Consider the following 15,894-nt stretch of genomic DNA (forward strand, 5'->3'; position numbering starts at 1 on the left):
CAGTAAAATAACTATAAAAATTATTAGATTAAGACATAATGAATCAAAGCTGTAACTAAAAAGCTAAAGTAACAATCTCATAGCATTCAGAAAATCATCTTATTAGCGTTTCCTACTATTCAAAATAGGTTTAATAGACACCGAGGTGTTTAAGCCAGGATGGTTGTGTGCATTAAATCTCAGAATCCACTTTAATTCAGCTAATGCAAGACTATTACTGGCATCACTTCCTCTGAGGTTCTGTGGTATTACTTCTAGCACTCTAAGACAGAACGCATGATCATCATGCTTTTTTATGTGCTGAGCTAGAGCATTAGTGTCTGAGGTTTTCCTTATTTCATAGAGGTGGTCATAAATTCTATCGGATAGCTTTCTTTTGGTAAGGCCTATATCGAAGGCAGTACACTTTATACAGGTAGCCAGGTATACCAAGTTTTTGGTAGAACAAGTGGCAGAACTTCTGAATTGGAATGTAAAATTTAACGTGGGATGTATAAAGGAAGGGTTGGAACAAATGTAGATACATCTATTGCATTTTCCACAAGGGGCAGTCCCAGCACTCTCATTAGGATGTTTAAGCACTGCAGGGTGATCCTTACATAGGATTTGTTTCAAATTTGGACAATTTTTATAAAGAAATCTAGGATGGTTCCCTACTAAACATGTTACTGTTTCATCAGTAGTAAGGATATTCCAGTTTTTACGTATAATTTGTTCCAAACATTTCACGTCACTTGTACATTTGATAATATATGGAAGTTTCAAAACTCTATTTGGTGTAGTAATTTTCTTATTTATTGATGGAGTAACTGAATTAGGTATACTGGCTGCATGAGTATTTGTCCCTAAAAGACTCAGAACGCTATCTTTGATTGTATGAATCAAGTCACTATTGTAACCTCTATTTAAAAACAATGTTTCCAATCTATCTACTTCTAGCAACAGGGATTGTTCAGTTTGACAAAGCTTGGTTAATCTAGTAAACTGACTTTTAATGATGCCAGGGAATGTATGCCTGGGATGCATGCTGTCAAATTTAAGTAGGGTGTTAGCCCAGGTAGGTTTCCTAAAAAGAGAAGAAATAACAGTTCCCTGTTCAGTGAGCCTCAAAGTAACATCAAGAAAATGGACACATTTAACCGAAGCTTCCATTGTAAATTTCAGGTAGGATGTAGTGGATTCTAAAAATTCCAAAAACTGTTGAAAATCTATAAGGGTACCTTGCCATATGAGGAGGACATCATCCACAAAACGTTTATAAAATTTTACATATTTAAACGTGGGATGATTAAACAAAAACTTCTTTTCCCAATTTAGGACTACTAAATTTGCGTACGTATTCGCACAGGGGGTGCCCATCGCTACCCCCATGTCTGTAGGTACGTATTATCATTAAACATGAACAAGTTATTATTCAGTACCAAATCTAATAATTGGCAAATTAAAATTATTTTATCACCATTAAATGTAGCATCTCTAACTAGCAGTTCTCTGATGGCTTCAAGTCCTAGGTCATTGGGAATAGAAGTGAATAAATTTTTTTACATCAAGGGTTACTAAGAAATACCTGTTGTTTGTAACATCAAAAGTAACATCAACCAAGCTGTCCAAAAGTTGGTAGGTATCTTTTAAAATGGAAGGAACAACATTAACTATAGGCCTAAGGAGCCGTTCAATAAGGGTGGATACATGTGCAGTGACCCAATTACTACCCGACACTATGGGTCGTAAAGGTATAGGGGTTACATTTTTATGAGTTTTAGGTAACCCTATTATTACTGGAATAGTTGGATACTCTATAAGTAAGTAGTCATATAAACCAGGAGAAATTTGCCTGCACATAAGTAAATCATACAGAGTTTCATGTACTGCTGTAATAATCTTGTGTATCTCATTCAAAGGAATAACCTTATAAGTAGCTGAATCTGATAACATATTTAACATAAGAGAGTTATAATCAGGAGTATTCAAAATGATTATTCTTCCACCTTTATCTGCAGGTTTGAAGGTCAAATCAGTTAACTTTTTCAATTTATTTAAAGATTTAACTTCATCAGATGTTAAGTTCACATAGGCTATCCTCTTAATATGACTAGAAAACAAAGAGTAAAAATCTTTTTCACAAGCCTTTAAGAAACATTCTATATTAAAAGGTAGTGCAGGTGAAAAATTACTTTTGCGTTTTAAAAACATAGGGTCACTTTCCGTAAAGTTGTTACTAGGTGTAACAGTAGAACTTTTAAAAAACAACTTCAAAGCCACATTCCTGCAGAAAAGTCGCAAATCACATAAAGTATCAGTTAGATTACTGCATTGTGCAGGAATAAAACTTAGACCCTTATTAATCAAGCTTATATCAGAGTGATCCATATTATAAGAAGATAAATTAACAAACAAGTCAGTCACATTCTCTGCTTTCTTGAGGCTCCATACCTCTCCCCGGAGATTTTCTGCTTCCTCGGTCCTCTGCTGTGCGAGCGGCCTCTGCCGTGGAATTGTTGTTTTACCGGGTACGGTAAAAAATGGTTTGGGTCTTGGGCTGTCTTAGGTCTCGCTCCTAGTAGAGTGTCATTTGGTAAGTTAAAAAGTGCCAATTGATTGGGGGGTGGTGTATCAGAGATCACGGTCAACCTGGGAATGCCATTATCCATCGTATTAGGCGCATTTGTTTCTGTTGCCGTAGAGGAAGGCAAAGTGGAACTGACGGCAGTTGGAGCAGAACGGGTGATGTCATCTGGAGTTTGCGCTGAAGGTGCCGGATTCTGCTGATAGGCTTGCGATGTATTACTTCTTGGCCAAACAAAGATTTGTCCAGTTTGGAAATCATTAAAATCTCGTTGTAGCTTTTTAAGTTTGATTTGTCTTAATTTTTCACTAAAGGAATTAACTTGTGCGAAGATATTTTGTAGTCTGTTCTTGGAATACTCGGACTTAAAACGTTCACTTAAATTATTGTAAATAGAGTCTATTTCACCATGAAGTTTGTTTTCTAAGGGTGAAAAGTATTCAATTAATAACCTCATATACCTATAGCCTTGCTCTATGTTAAGGTCTTGCCACTTTTTTAAAAGGGTCGGATGATTGTCTCCATAAGACGGCATACAGAATACGCGCATGCCTCTTGGAACGATGTGAAAGTTTAATGAGGCTTCAAGGTGCTGCCTTTGCCAGGCATACCTTTGGGGCAAATACAGTTTATCTTCAAGTTCTTTAGCCATTTTATGGAATTCACTTAAATCTTCATCTGTTGTAGTAGGAATTAAATCATTAGTGGAACCACCTAATTCCAGAGCCAATAAAGGATTTAGAGCACAATGCAAAAGTCCATTAGGAATACTTATGCTGTCCCTCGACTCCGGACGGTAGTCAAGTTCAACGTTAGAAGAATCCATCGTGTAGAGCAGTTACCACACAAGAAGCAGAAAGTTCAAAAAAACGAAGAGGTAACCGCAGCTTAAGGAGACCAGTACTCACGTAAAACAGTCCGAATGTATAGAAACAGAAACTGATCTCTCCACGAAACAGCAAGTGACAATTTCTCTAACCAAATAATAAATCCAGTGAAACTTGTAACGATAAAATAAAATAAAATAGACATTTTATTTGACAAGTGGGATGATAAGCGCTTTCGCGTGGATGCAACCACGCTTCTTCAGATAACAATTACACCCACTGACTTGCTTTATATAGTAAAATAATTAGCCACGACAATAATCTAATGACTAATTAATTGATTCATTGAGCATTTAAAGAAACCATGATTAAAAACAACATACATTTCTATAGTGTGTAAAAACGAACACCCAAACAGACAAATGAAAACATAGGCTAATTGTATTAAGCCATAAATTGTAAAAAATGTGCATTCCCAAATATATTACTAAATATGTTAAGCCATAAAATATTATATAAAAAACCTAATTATATATAAGATGAAATAACAAAAGCTCAAAATTAATTTCAGCTCGAGCCTGGAATAAAGAATAAAACAAAACAAGGTTGACAGCTATGGTGAGAACTGAATTCACTAAAGTAGTCATTTAAGTTTCAGTCTTCCTCTCTTTCATAAAACAGCTGATTTGGCATAGTGGTATGTTGCTCTGACTGTTTTGCACAGGGTCCTGGGTTCAAGATTTGGCAGTGAAATGCATGGTGGTAACACAGCATTTTATTCTAGCAACTTCCCAAGATTATACAAGCAATGTTTAAAATGTGTCCTTGTTTTTTGTACTTTTGTCCCTCCCCAATATATTTTGGCATTTTCCAGATTTCTTGTGCTGCAAAGTTGAGAGATACAGCCGAGTGTCAAGTAGATTTTACAAGGAGTTGAGAGCTGCAGGGGAAGAGAAGTTTAGTGCTGCTTATACTGAGACTGCTTGTATTGTTAATAGCACAACAGGTAGTGTACTTGCTTTTGATGCAGAAGGCTGTGGGTTCTACTCCCACAGTACGTAGATGTATTGCTGATATTGTACTGTGTTGTAAACAGGGTGGATGCTACCATCTTGAGAATGTCATCTTTGGCAAAGATACCTAGTAACTATGAACCCGTCCATTATTTGCCATCCATTCCCTATTGCAATATTACTAGTTTATCATTTTTTAATATAATTTAGACCATTTATTCCTCAAGGGCAACAGGCACTTTATTTGTAGATGAAACAATGAAATATAAAGTTGCTTGCTAGCAGCAGCCCCTTCATTAGTTACAGATCTTTTTAATGTGGAATTATTTAGATGACTTTTACTTCTGTAGAGATTGTGCATATTTACTGGTACTGGTGGATTGTAGAAGTTTGAGTAGACTTTTATGATATAAATGTCCTCAACTGGGCAGTTTTGTCATTATTGGTGCATGCATTTTGTTTCATTGTTTACTGGAAAAATGTTCAAAACAATAAATTTAAAACACCCTCTAACAACTGTACTGTATTATACAAGGAATATAATTTAATGCAATCAGGAAGGTGCATCACAGAACACATGTATGTTTTGTGTGCAAGGGGCCTATAATTTGAAAATAGCCCAAAGTTAATCTTTATCTGCCTCTAGCCAAATGTATGTTCTTTGGGTGTGGGTTTCAATTCTGTTTCAATGAATGTGAGTTTCAAGGGCAGAGAAGTTTTAATGCTTGGTCTGTTTTCATTGTGAGACTGCATTGCTTTGTTTAGCAGATGTCTTTGGTGTTTGTGCTGTAAAATGCAAAATAATACTTTCAAATAAAGTCCAAATCATTGCAGAAGTAAAGCAGCATGCACATTAGTGTTTATGGTAAATGGGGTGAAATAGCCAAGTAATGGTTCACTGGAATGGCTGCAGGGGTGAGGCTTCATTCGACCATGATTTTGTGAGGGGGAAGGGTGGCAAACTCAGACAGCCCCAACTGAACTATACTTCTCATCTCTCCAGATTTTCACAGAATTAATACATTTTTGCTTCTTATTTTTGGTTTGTTTCCTCATAAAATTTGTGGTTTTCTGGCAAATCATTTAGGAATTAAGTCACTAAATAATGACAGACACTGAGTTTCAGACTTCATAAACTTCAGAAAAATGCATGCTAAAGCAAGACCTGTTATTCTATCAACTGTCTCAGTTTATACAAGTACTGTTTATATGTTTCCAAAATATATTTCGCCTTGTCCAGATTTCCTGCATTAACAGGTTGAGAGGTACATGCAAATAAATTGCTTTATAGAATTAGGTATATCCAAACCTCTCAACTGTCCCCGATTTTGGCTCAAAATGTTGCTCTTCCCCTAATAATCCCTCCGCAAAATGGCAATTTTGGAAGAAAATGTGGCGGGTTTACAATTAATAAATAACTGTAATAATTATAGATTACTTTTATTTCAGAAATGCATGTAGATTCTTTTATTTTGTCAGCTGCTCAAGTTAGCAGGACTAATAATAAAAAATGTCCCTTCTTTGACAGGTTCCCAGCTGTATTGTGTGGCTATTTTATATTTTTGTATCACATTTTTGGTCCATTTTTCATAAAATTGTGTTTTTTGGCAAATTAGTGGCAAATCATTAAAGACTGAAGTTAGAAAATAATGACAGACATTTGAGTTTCAGATTTCATGCCCTTCAGAAAATTCATACTAATGCAAAACATACTATTCTATTATCTTTCTAAGTTTATAAGAGCAATATTTAAAAATTGTCTTTATTTTTGGGCCTTTGTCCCACTTCTATGTATGGCTTTGTCCAGATTTCTTGCCCTGAGGTTGAGAGGTATGACAAATGTGTCTGGGCCAAGCATCCCACTCCCCCATGTAGTGACTCTGGATGTGTCCAAGCAAGGCAAGGAACAGTTATGCGGTATAAATGTGCAGAGTATCCCCCCCATCCAAGGTAGACACAAGTACTACAGTGGCTTTTCATATGTCCCTGGTGTTGCAGAATGTTCTGGTTTCTGTCATATTTTTATACTGTTGATTTATGCTTATTATTATTCAGAAAGTGCCTTTTGCTCTGTGTTTAAGTAGCAGTGCTTTAATGACCATCGTGTAAGCTTGTCCGAGATTGTAAGATGCAAGTAAGTTTAATAAGCATACTGTTAAAGAACTGCCAACATTGAAAGCCTTTCTGTTGTTGCCATGCAGAGAATACTTACATAACTAGATAACTTATAAGCCTTGGGTACTGAAATGCATATGACCGTATTTGTAATAAAGGACAGGATTACATTATTTTAAGAAGCTCATTACATTTGTTGGAGATCCACTGTGGTACAGTGGTAGTGTTGTTGCCTCACAAGCAAGAGGTTCTCCCATTTGATTCTCGGCTGGAGTGCAGGGAGTGCCTTCTGTTTGGAGTCTGCATGTCCACCCCACGGTTGAGTGGGCGTTTGAAAGACATGCGTAAATGGGCATGCCTTCGTTGAAGGTTGAAAGTCGAGCTGGCACCTCGGCGTTCATCAAAATCTACTGCCAATCATTAGCGGACCGGAGTTCTGCTGTGGCGACCCCTAACCGGGAAAAGACGAAAGACGACAACAACAACAACAACATTACATTTGTTGGATACTTGCAGTCATCTTTGCAGGCTTTACATATAAACTAAACAGAATGCCAATCAATCATGTGTGGTCCATAACCTGTACAGTACTCCTTTAAGCAATGTATCTTGAGCTTGTTTCTTGTTTGCTTTTCATTTTTTACTTTGATCATGTTTTCCTCATGAAACAAATAGATAGTTGTTGTCAGGCAGCAGGTCTGTTTTGGATAAGAAACATTTTTACAAGTGAGGGTATCATAGAGAATGCAACTTTCAGCATGTTACTTGGTACTTTAATAAATATGAATATAAATTATAATTAGAAATGCAGTGCAAGTAGAAGTGGTTTGAGTTTAGTGCTGCCTGTTTTTCTTATACTTGATTTTGACTGGCATTCCACTAATGTATTTAAAAAGCAATTTATTTTTTCATGCCTCACAACCTTTTTGTTTCCATTTAGATATTAAGTAAGCTGCCATGCAGCCAATGCATTGAAATATTTTTTTTTCTTCTACGCTTTATTTTGTCTTGAATGGACTCTCATAATGACAGTTTGGCACCCAGGGCAGTGTATTTACTTAAAGTTACAGTTTTTCTGGTTTTGAGTATAACTCCTCCCCTTGACAGTTGGCCGCACCCCTTCCCATTGACCCCACCCATTCAGCTGTCTCCTGCAGCCCGCCTTTGATTCAAAGTCACCAGCTGCCACTGTATAAGGGGCCTGCTTACTAGACCTTTGGGGTCCTGTAGCCACATGCTGCTGCACTAGGTGGGTGCACCCTGGTTTCTCAGTGAATATGCCCTCAAACTCCTGTAACACTTTCTTGAACCTGGGTAGAGGATAGCTGCTGGGACATTGCTACCCCTTACACTGAGGTGTCAGTCCGAGCCTCACTGAGATCAGTTATCAGATCCCCCTCAGACTTCTCCTGCAATCCACTGCAAATATTCAGCACAAGGGTCTCCCTATCATGGTAAGGATTCATCATGTTAACATGGTACAATTTGTGCCCCTGCCTCCTCCCTAGCAGTTCCACCATGTAGTTAACATCACCAACCTTCATTATCACCTTTTAGGGTCCCTCCTGAGCTGCCTGCAGCTTGCTGTGTCTGACAGGAATGAGAACCATTACCTGCTGCCCTACAGCATACTCTCTAGCTCAACCATTCCTGTCATACAAGACCTTTTTCTGCTGTTGGGCTTCTGCCAGGTTCTCCTGGAAAAAGCCCATGAGTTCCCTGAGCCTTGTCCTGAGGTTTAGGACATATGCCACAAAAGACTCGTTGTGGGATTCACACTCACACTCCCACTCATCTCGAATCAAATCTAGAGGTCCCCTCACCCTATGCCCATACAGCAACTCAAAGGGTATAAAATCTGTGTATTCCCAACCTCTCTGTAAGCAAACAATGATGGGGAAAATATTTGTCCCATTCCCTCTTAAACTGGTCTGCAAATGCCCATAGCATGGACTTGAGTGTAGAGTTTAACGTCTCAACAAGACCATTAGTCTGGGGATGGTAGGGGGTGATCTTTAGGTGTTTCACCTCACAGTACTTACACTGACAAGCCAGCAGGTCTGGCATGAAATTGGCACCTCTGTCAGTCAGTATTTCTTTTGGGAAACCTACCCTACTAAAAATCTCTAACAAAGTATTTGCCACCTTTTCTGCCTCAATGGAGGACAGAGCCACTGCCTCAGGGTATCTGGTAGCATAATCTACTACCACTAGAATATATGTCTTCCCTGTGGAACATGGAGTACTCAGAGACCCCAAAATATCTATAGCTACCCTCTGAAATGGCTCCTCAATCACAGGCAAAGACATCAAAGGAGCTTTCACCTTGTCTCCTGCCTTGCCTATCTTTTCGCACTGCTCACAGGTCCTGCAGTACTCTGTTACATCTCTGGAAATCCAAGGCCAAATGAAGTTCTGCATAATACGTCTCTTCGTATGTTTTATGCCCATATAACCTGCAAAGGGAATATCATAGGCTATGGCCAGAAGTGCCAGATGGTAGGCTCTGGGTACTACCAACTGCTGCATTCTCTCAATCTCTACCCCTCCCTCAGGGGTCCACTTTCTCTACAGTAATCCTTTGACCCAGTATACAGATTCCCCCTTCCCTTGAGAATCAGGTGCCTTACTAGCTACCTCCCTCAGGCCATGTAATGTAGGGTCTGAGAGCTGAGCCTGTCTCAACTTTCTCTTTGTAACCCTTCCCAGCTCCCTTTCCACAGGAAGTCTGGCATCCCCTCACAATGGTGCCTCACTGTCAGCCTGGGTACAACTACTCATCTCTGGCCCTTGCAGTCCTCTCTATCCAAGGGAATACCTGTACCCATAAGCAGCTGTGGTTCACCTTCAGTCTCAGTGCTACAGGGTAGCTCACTCCCTGAAGTAACCACCTCACCAGTCCTGGCTGCAAGTGTGTGGTCTCTCTGGGTCCCCCCAGGCTACCAGACCCACATGCTTGTCTCCAAGCCTGACTGTGTGTAACTGCATGCACACACGGTAGTGCATTATCAAAATCCTTCCCTATCAGGACATCTGCAGGGATATCCTGAAACACACCTACTTGCTGGCTTCCTTTTCCACCCTCCCACTCAAGGTGAACCCTAGCCTCAAATATTTGGAATGGGGTCCCTCCTAATGCTCTGACTGGAGTAGTCTGCCCAAGCAAGTAGTGCTCATCTGTAACCACTGCAGGCTTCACAATGGTTAGGTCAGAGGCTGTGTCTATCTTAGCCATGGCATCTTTCCCATTCACTAAGGATATAACCTTTTGTGGTAGTTTAGTGCCCTTGTTGTCTCAAGACAACCTACTTTTGGCATTTTGTCATTCCCATTTACTGGCTCTCCCATCTTTTGTTCCTAATCTTGCCTCCATGGACATCTACATGCTACATGGCCCCACTGGTTGCATTTAAAACATTTAACCCTTGGTCCTGGACGTGTACCTGGACTAGTGGCTTCTCCTGCTACTGGCGGACTCTGTTGGGGCAATCTGGGCTGCCAACCATGGGTTCCCTTAGACCCATGAGCATCACTGAGTGTCCCTTTCCTGTGCAGTGATGCCCTGCTTGCTAGGTATAGATCTCCCTTCTTCCCTGACTCATTGGCAGTAGTGCATTCATTGTCTATCAGTTAACCAGATTCTCATTTCCTCAGGCAAAGTATAAGGGCTTGTTCCCTCACCAAAAGGTCTGCCAGTCTTTCAGAAGTGGTGACCTGATATCCACTCACCCATCTATGAAAATAAGTGCTTAGATCAGCAACATATTCACAAACACTTTCATCTGCCTTGCGTCTATGCTCACGAAATTTTTTTCTATAAGCTTCAGGTGTTAACTTAAAAAATTCTAGCAAACAGTTCTTTAAAACATTATAATTTAAACAATCAACATCAAATAATTTGGAAAGAACAATTACAGCTTTACCATGGAGTAAGGGGGTCAGGAACTGCACCCAGAGCCCTTAGTCAACATTATACTGTTTACATACCCTCTCAAACATATGGATGAAACTATCAAAATTATCCCCCTTTGTAAATTGTGGAAGAAATGTATTGAATTTTATTGCTTCTGGGGTTCAGTTACTCCCTTCCCCATTACCTCCATGACTCTGGTGAAGAGTCAGAATCTCCTTTTCTTGCTGCCTCTGCCTCTCCTCCTCAGCTTCAGGAGTCTCAGTCTCTCTGCTGATTTTATTTCCAAATGCTTGGCCTCCAACTCAAGTCTCTTTAACTCCATATGGATTTTTAAGTCCTCTGTGGAAAGGCTGAGCTGTCTATTTTCTGAGTTTTGTACATCTCCACGGCCAGTCTGCTTGTCCTCCTGGTTGCTATTCTCTGATGCAGCTGTGACTAATGCTGCAGTCATGTTTGCTTCAGTCAGGTTGGCATGCACCAGTCCTTTAGCCTGGCATATCTCAGCCAACTGGCTCCTCGTCAGCTTGCCATACTCATCTGCTGACATGCTTGCCTGCTCTCCCTGACTAACTAAGCTAACAAAAAAAAACAGTTGTGATATGAACTCTGAATGTTCACTGCATGGCTGATTTAAAGTACAAAAAACACCTTCAGTGACCACTGTACACAGGTACAGGAATTCAATATCCGCACCACTACAAGCCAATTAATATGTGATGTGGCTAACTCACCACTATCATCCAATTAATATGTGATGTGGCTACCCCACCACTGCCAAACAATTAATATGTGACACCCCTGCACTGGCCCAGTAATCAAGGAGCCTCAATCCTCACCACTAGCACCAGTGAGGGATGTGCACATTGGGAGGATGACAAGTACACACACAGTAAAGTACAATTTCCCTTAAGAGCACACAGAGATCACAGTCAGTCTAGGACTGGTTTCTCCCTCTCTTTCCAGATCCCCAATAAGACTCCCCACTGGCACAGTTATAGGGTTAAGATGTCAGCCGAGTGGTCAAGCCAAATCCTCCAGCACCCTCCCTGTCCAACCAGTGCTTCTTGTCCCTACCCAAGTAGCTCACACACACATACACGCACGCGCACGTGCACACACACACACACACACACACACACACACACACACACACACACGCGTGCACGAGCACGGACACACACACTTTGAGATTTGATTTATATACTGACACAAAGACACTCCTGGGGAAGGCTAGCATAGGTTTACTAGCTATGCCCCCTTCTGCCCAGACTATAAGGTAGCAATCACTGCCACCAGCTACCCTTTATCAGCTACTATAAGGCCCTTACAAAGGATGACCAATTCTACTGTGTAATGTTACTATTATCCAAATGGTAAGTGTGTCCAAGACTTTTAAGGCTATTTAGGACTAGCCAATACAGTGTCATCGAATACATATGCAAGTACCATAAGAGCTTAAATATCTCTAGACAAACCAGCCACAATTAAAAGATTTAAATATATTTAATAATAAAAGAACAAGACAATACTCAATAACTCAATACAGTGACTGCAGAGTTCAGAATCACAGGAAATATTTTAAAACAACATTGCATGACAGTCTCACATAAACCAAAGCAAATGCAGATGAGTGGATGTTCTTGCCAGATCCAAAACCAAACACAAAATGCACAGACTTTCTCTGAGAGAAAGTTCTTAAATTAATAACAACACATTACTGCTGGGTCAGCTGGATGACATCACTCTTTCTCACCTCTGCCTTCAGTTCCCAGACTAACAGAAACTTAAAATTTAACATTTCTCTGTGAAAAACACTTATATCTCAGAAGTTTGCCTAGAACTGGAAGTCGTAAAACAGTTCAGCACTTTTGCATTTGAAACCTGTAATTATTTCTGTTTCCAGATAATAGAAAGAAACCTCTAGCTGTAGACATCCTGTCTCCTAGCTGCCTTGAAACTGAGATAAACACAGTCGTAAAACTCTTTGCTTTTCTTGAGGGTTTGCAAGTTAACTCTGTGTGTTTCAGCTACCATCAAAACATACATTTGCATAGGCATATAGTTTATATACATTTGTCTTCTTTTCCAGTAGGGCACACTGCAGTTACATTCTTGAAGTTCAGTACATGACATACAGTTCAACACACACTTCTGCACCAGTAGTTTTATATCCATATAACATATAGTTTTCTTACATTTGTAAGAGAAACATACAAATCATATTAATATTTCACAAATGACATAGAATTATTTACACAATTCCAGCTAGCTTGGCTGGCAGCCTCACAATCTGAAATAGTTATTGGATGCATATCAAAACTTTCATTTAAATGCACATGTTCCTGTGAAATATAATTTCTGTCTAGCCTAGCCCAATTTAGTTACCTTGGGGAATAATATGTAAATTCTCCCTGAGCTCCTACAACTGAATTTATGCCTTATATACTAAATATTTTCATAAATGTTTTTCAAAAATTTAACCTCTTTTGTTATATTGTCTCTTTTATGCCCCCCAGATGCATCCTCAGTGTTACAAATCAAATTCGAGTCCCCACCTATAAATCATAATTCCTGCTGAAAGCTGATTATTCCTACCAGAATTTTATTAAGCTCTATTGTAGCAATTTCAGGTGGAATATTAATCCATGAGAAGGTAAACATTTGCACCACACCACACTCATCACATAGTCTCACTAAATCTACACCACCAAAACCCACACATAGTAACACAAAACATTTGCGGAGGCTCTCAATAATAATCTGTCTAAGCAACAGAGACCTCTAAAGCAGAAATGCAAGCAACCTCCATCCCCCAAATGACACATAGACCACAGACTCAGTGTGTCACTCAACCACAGCCAGTAAGGCAAAACAATGTACCCAACACACTAGTCATAGGTGACTCTATAGTCAAGCACACTGATGTCCCACTCACCAGGCTAAACAAGGAGAAGGTTACTGTCAGCTGCCTGTTGGGTGCCAGGATCTGCCACATAACCCACGCACTCAGGTCACTCCACAACAAGTACAAATATGACTCTGTCATTGTCCATGTTGGTGTGAATGACCTGAGATGTACCTCCCTGGACTCCGATCTTGTAGCCCAGGCAGGAATGACCCTAGCCCTGAGTAGCATTCTGCCATTGCCCAGAATGATACCACAGTACAAAGACAAAATGACTGACTTCAACAATTGGCTAAGCTTCTGGTATCATTCTAAGGGGATCCAGTATCTGTCTGCTTGGAATGCCATGGTCGACAGACCACAATGTTTTGCCACAGATGGCCTGCACCTGTCAACCCTGGGATTCCAGATACTGGCTAAGGCTCTTGCTGCCCCTATAGTGCCTCTTTTAGGTAGGGTTCAAATAACAAATTCACCATCATAACAGGAACAGGCAAGTAAAAACAGAGGGTAATGCTACTCACTGCTAGAAGTCTAAATCTCAAAATGCACTTGAGGCACTCCTTAAAATGGAGAACATCGATATCTGTAAAGTGAATACTGGCTTGCCTCCCCCATAGTGCCTTTTTTAGGCAAGGTTCAAATGACAAATTCACCACCGTAACAGGAACAGGCAAGGAAAAACTGAGGGTAATGCTGCTCAGTGCTAGAAGTTTAAATCTCAAAATGCACTCACTCAAGACACTCCTTAAAATGGAGAACATCAATATCTGTGCAGTGACTGAGACCTGGTTCAAGGCTCCAGAGAGCACCCCTGCACTACCAGGCTATAACTCATATCACACTTTTCGAGCCATGTAACCCGGACTGAAACACCAAAGGCAGAGGTGCATCCATATTCATTAAGGATATCCACACCTCCAGGCTAGTTGCTCAGCAAAATGCATCCGAGGTTATCCAAGTGCAACTAACTCTGGGCAAAACTGCTATCCAAATTGTAGCTTGCTACAGATTCCCCACCATGCCCCTGGATTCCCACTCCTCTTTTCTTGATGTACTGGAAAATATTAGGGTTCAACCAAGCACCCTAATAATGGGCGACTTCAACTACCCCACCATTAACTGGGAAAACTACTCGTGTACCACCTCCTTAGCTCAACGCTTTCTGGAATTCATAAACTCCAATGCCCTAGAATGATCATCTTATCCACACCCCCACCAGGGACAACAATATCCTAGACCTAGTCAGTACCAGCATGAGTGACCAGTGTTCCACACCCAAAGTCAACTCCTCATTGGTCTGATCCGACCATAAGCTTATCACCCTTGATATCCACATCCCACCCCCCATTAAGGAATCCACAGTAAAAAATTTCTCCAAAGCCAACTTCATGCTTCTTAAGACAGAAGTGGTGAACTTCATGACACCCATGCAGATGGACAATTCAGTTACAACTGCTGAATCCTACACAAATGCACTCTATAAGCACTTACACGAGTGCATGGATCATGCTATCCCAAACAGAACCAAGACGCTATCCTCCAAAAAAAGGAAGCCAATCTGGTGGTCCCCTGCCATAAAGAAACTGTACAACAGAAGGAAGAAACTGTTGCAAAAGAAAGTAAAATCCCATGAGTGGAGGAGCTCCCTGGTCAACCTCAGTAAGAAGGTGAGATCCTTTATAAGATCCTCCAAAGCTAGCTACAAAAACAAAACTGCCACTAAATCCAAGGACAACCACAAAGCATTATATAGCTATGTCAAGAATCTAGATGGCAACACCCAGATCTGCTCTGAGTTACAGCACAAAGGCACAAAAATTATAGAACCAACTGATATTGCCAACATCCTGGCAGATAGCTTCAGTGCTAACTTTACCCCCCTCTCACTCCCTAAAGGGCCCATATCTACACAGGAAGAATGCAGACTCCCTGTAATCACAACTACGCAGGTAAAAGCTGCACTCTCTAAACCCAAAAACACAGCATGCATGGGACCGGACAACATCCCAGGCTGCGTTTTACATGAACTTCAGAACAAACTGGCTCCCCACTTAAGCACCATGTTCAATAATAGCCTCACATCAGGCTTTGTGCCCACTGAATGGCACACAGCAACAGTTATCCCACTCCACAAATGGGGAGCCACCACTGATCCCGGGAACTATCGATCTATTAGCCTGACGAGCCTGGTCTGCAAGGCCATGAAACGTATCATCATGGAACTCATAAACAAAGACACTGGTAAACTCCAAACTCTGGATCCCACCCAGTTCATAGGTTCATACTAGGCTATCTGCCCGAGGGCATTTACAAGCCTAGCCCATAGTTTTGTGGCTTACGCCACCCCTTTAGTATGGGGAACTATACCCATTATTTTGCTGTGTTTGTGAAAGGCAGATCATGCCTACTGAACCTGATAGACTTTTTTGAGGCAGTCACCAAAGCTGTGGATGAGGGTAAGGTGGTTCACACAGCCTATCTTGACCTCACCAAGGCTTTTGACACCATCCCCCATTCTGGAATTATAGCTAAACTCACTAAACTAGGTATAA

At 40.5% G+C, this 15,894-nt stretch overlaps 1 protein-coding gene across 1 annotated transcript in view; it reads right to left on the reverse strand.

Annotated features, from left to right (window-relative positions):
- Positions 1-15,894, reverse strand: part of ELF1 (E74 like ETS transcription factor 1) — a 960,524-nt gene that overhangs the window by 788,893 nt on the left and 155,737 nt on the right. The window lies entirely within an intron of this gene.

Source organism: Protopterus annectens, chromosome 5.part0 (genome assembly GCF_019279795.1).
Source record: "Protopterus annectens isolate FY-2018-M chromosome 5.part0, PAN1.0, whole genome shotgun sequence".
Lineage (NCBI taxonomy): Eukaryota > Metazoa > Chordata > Ceratodontiformes > Protopteridae > Protopterus > Protopterus annectens.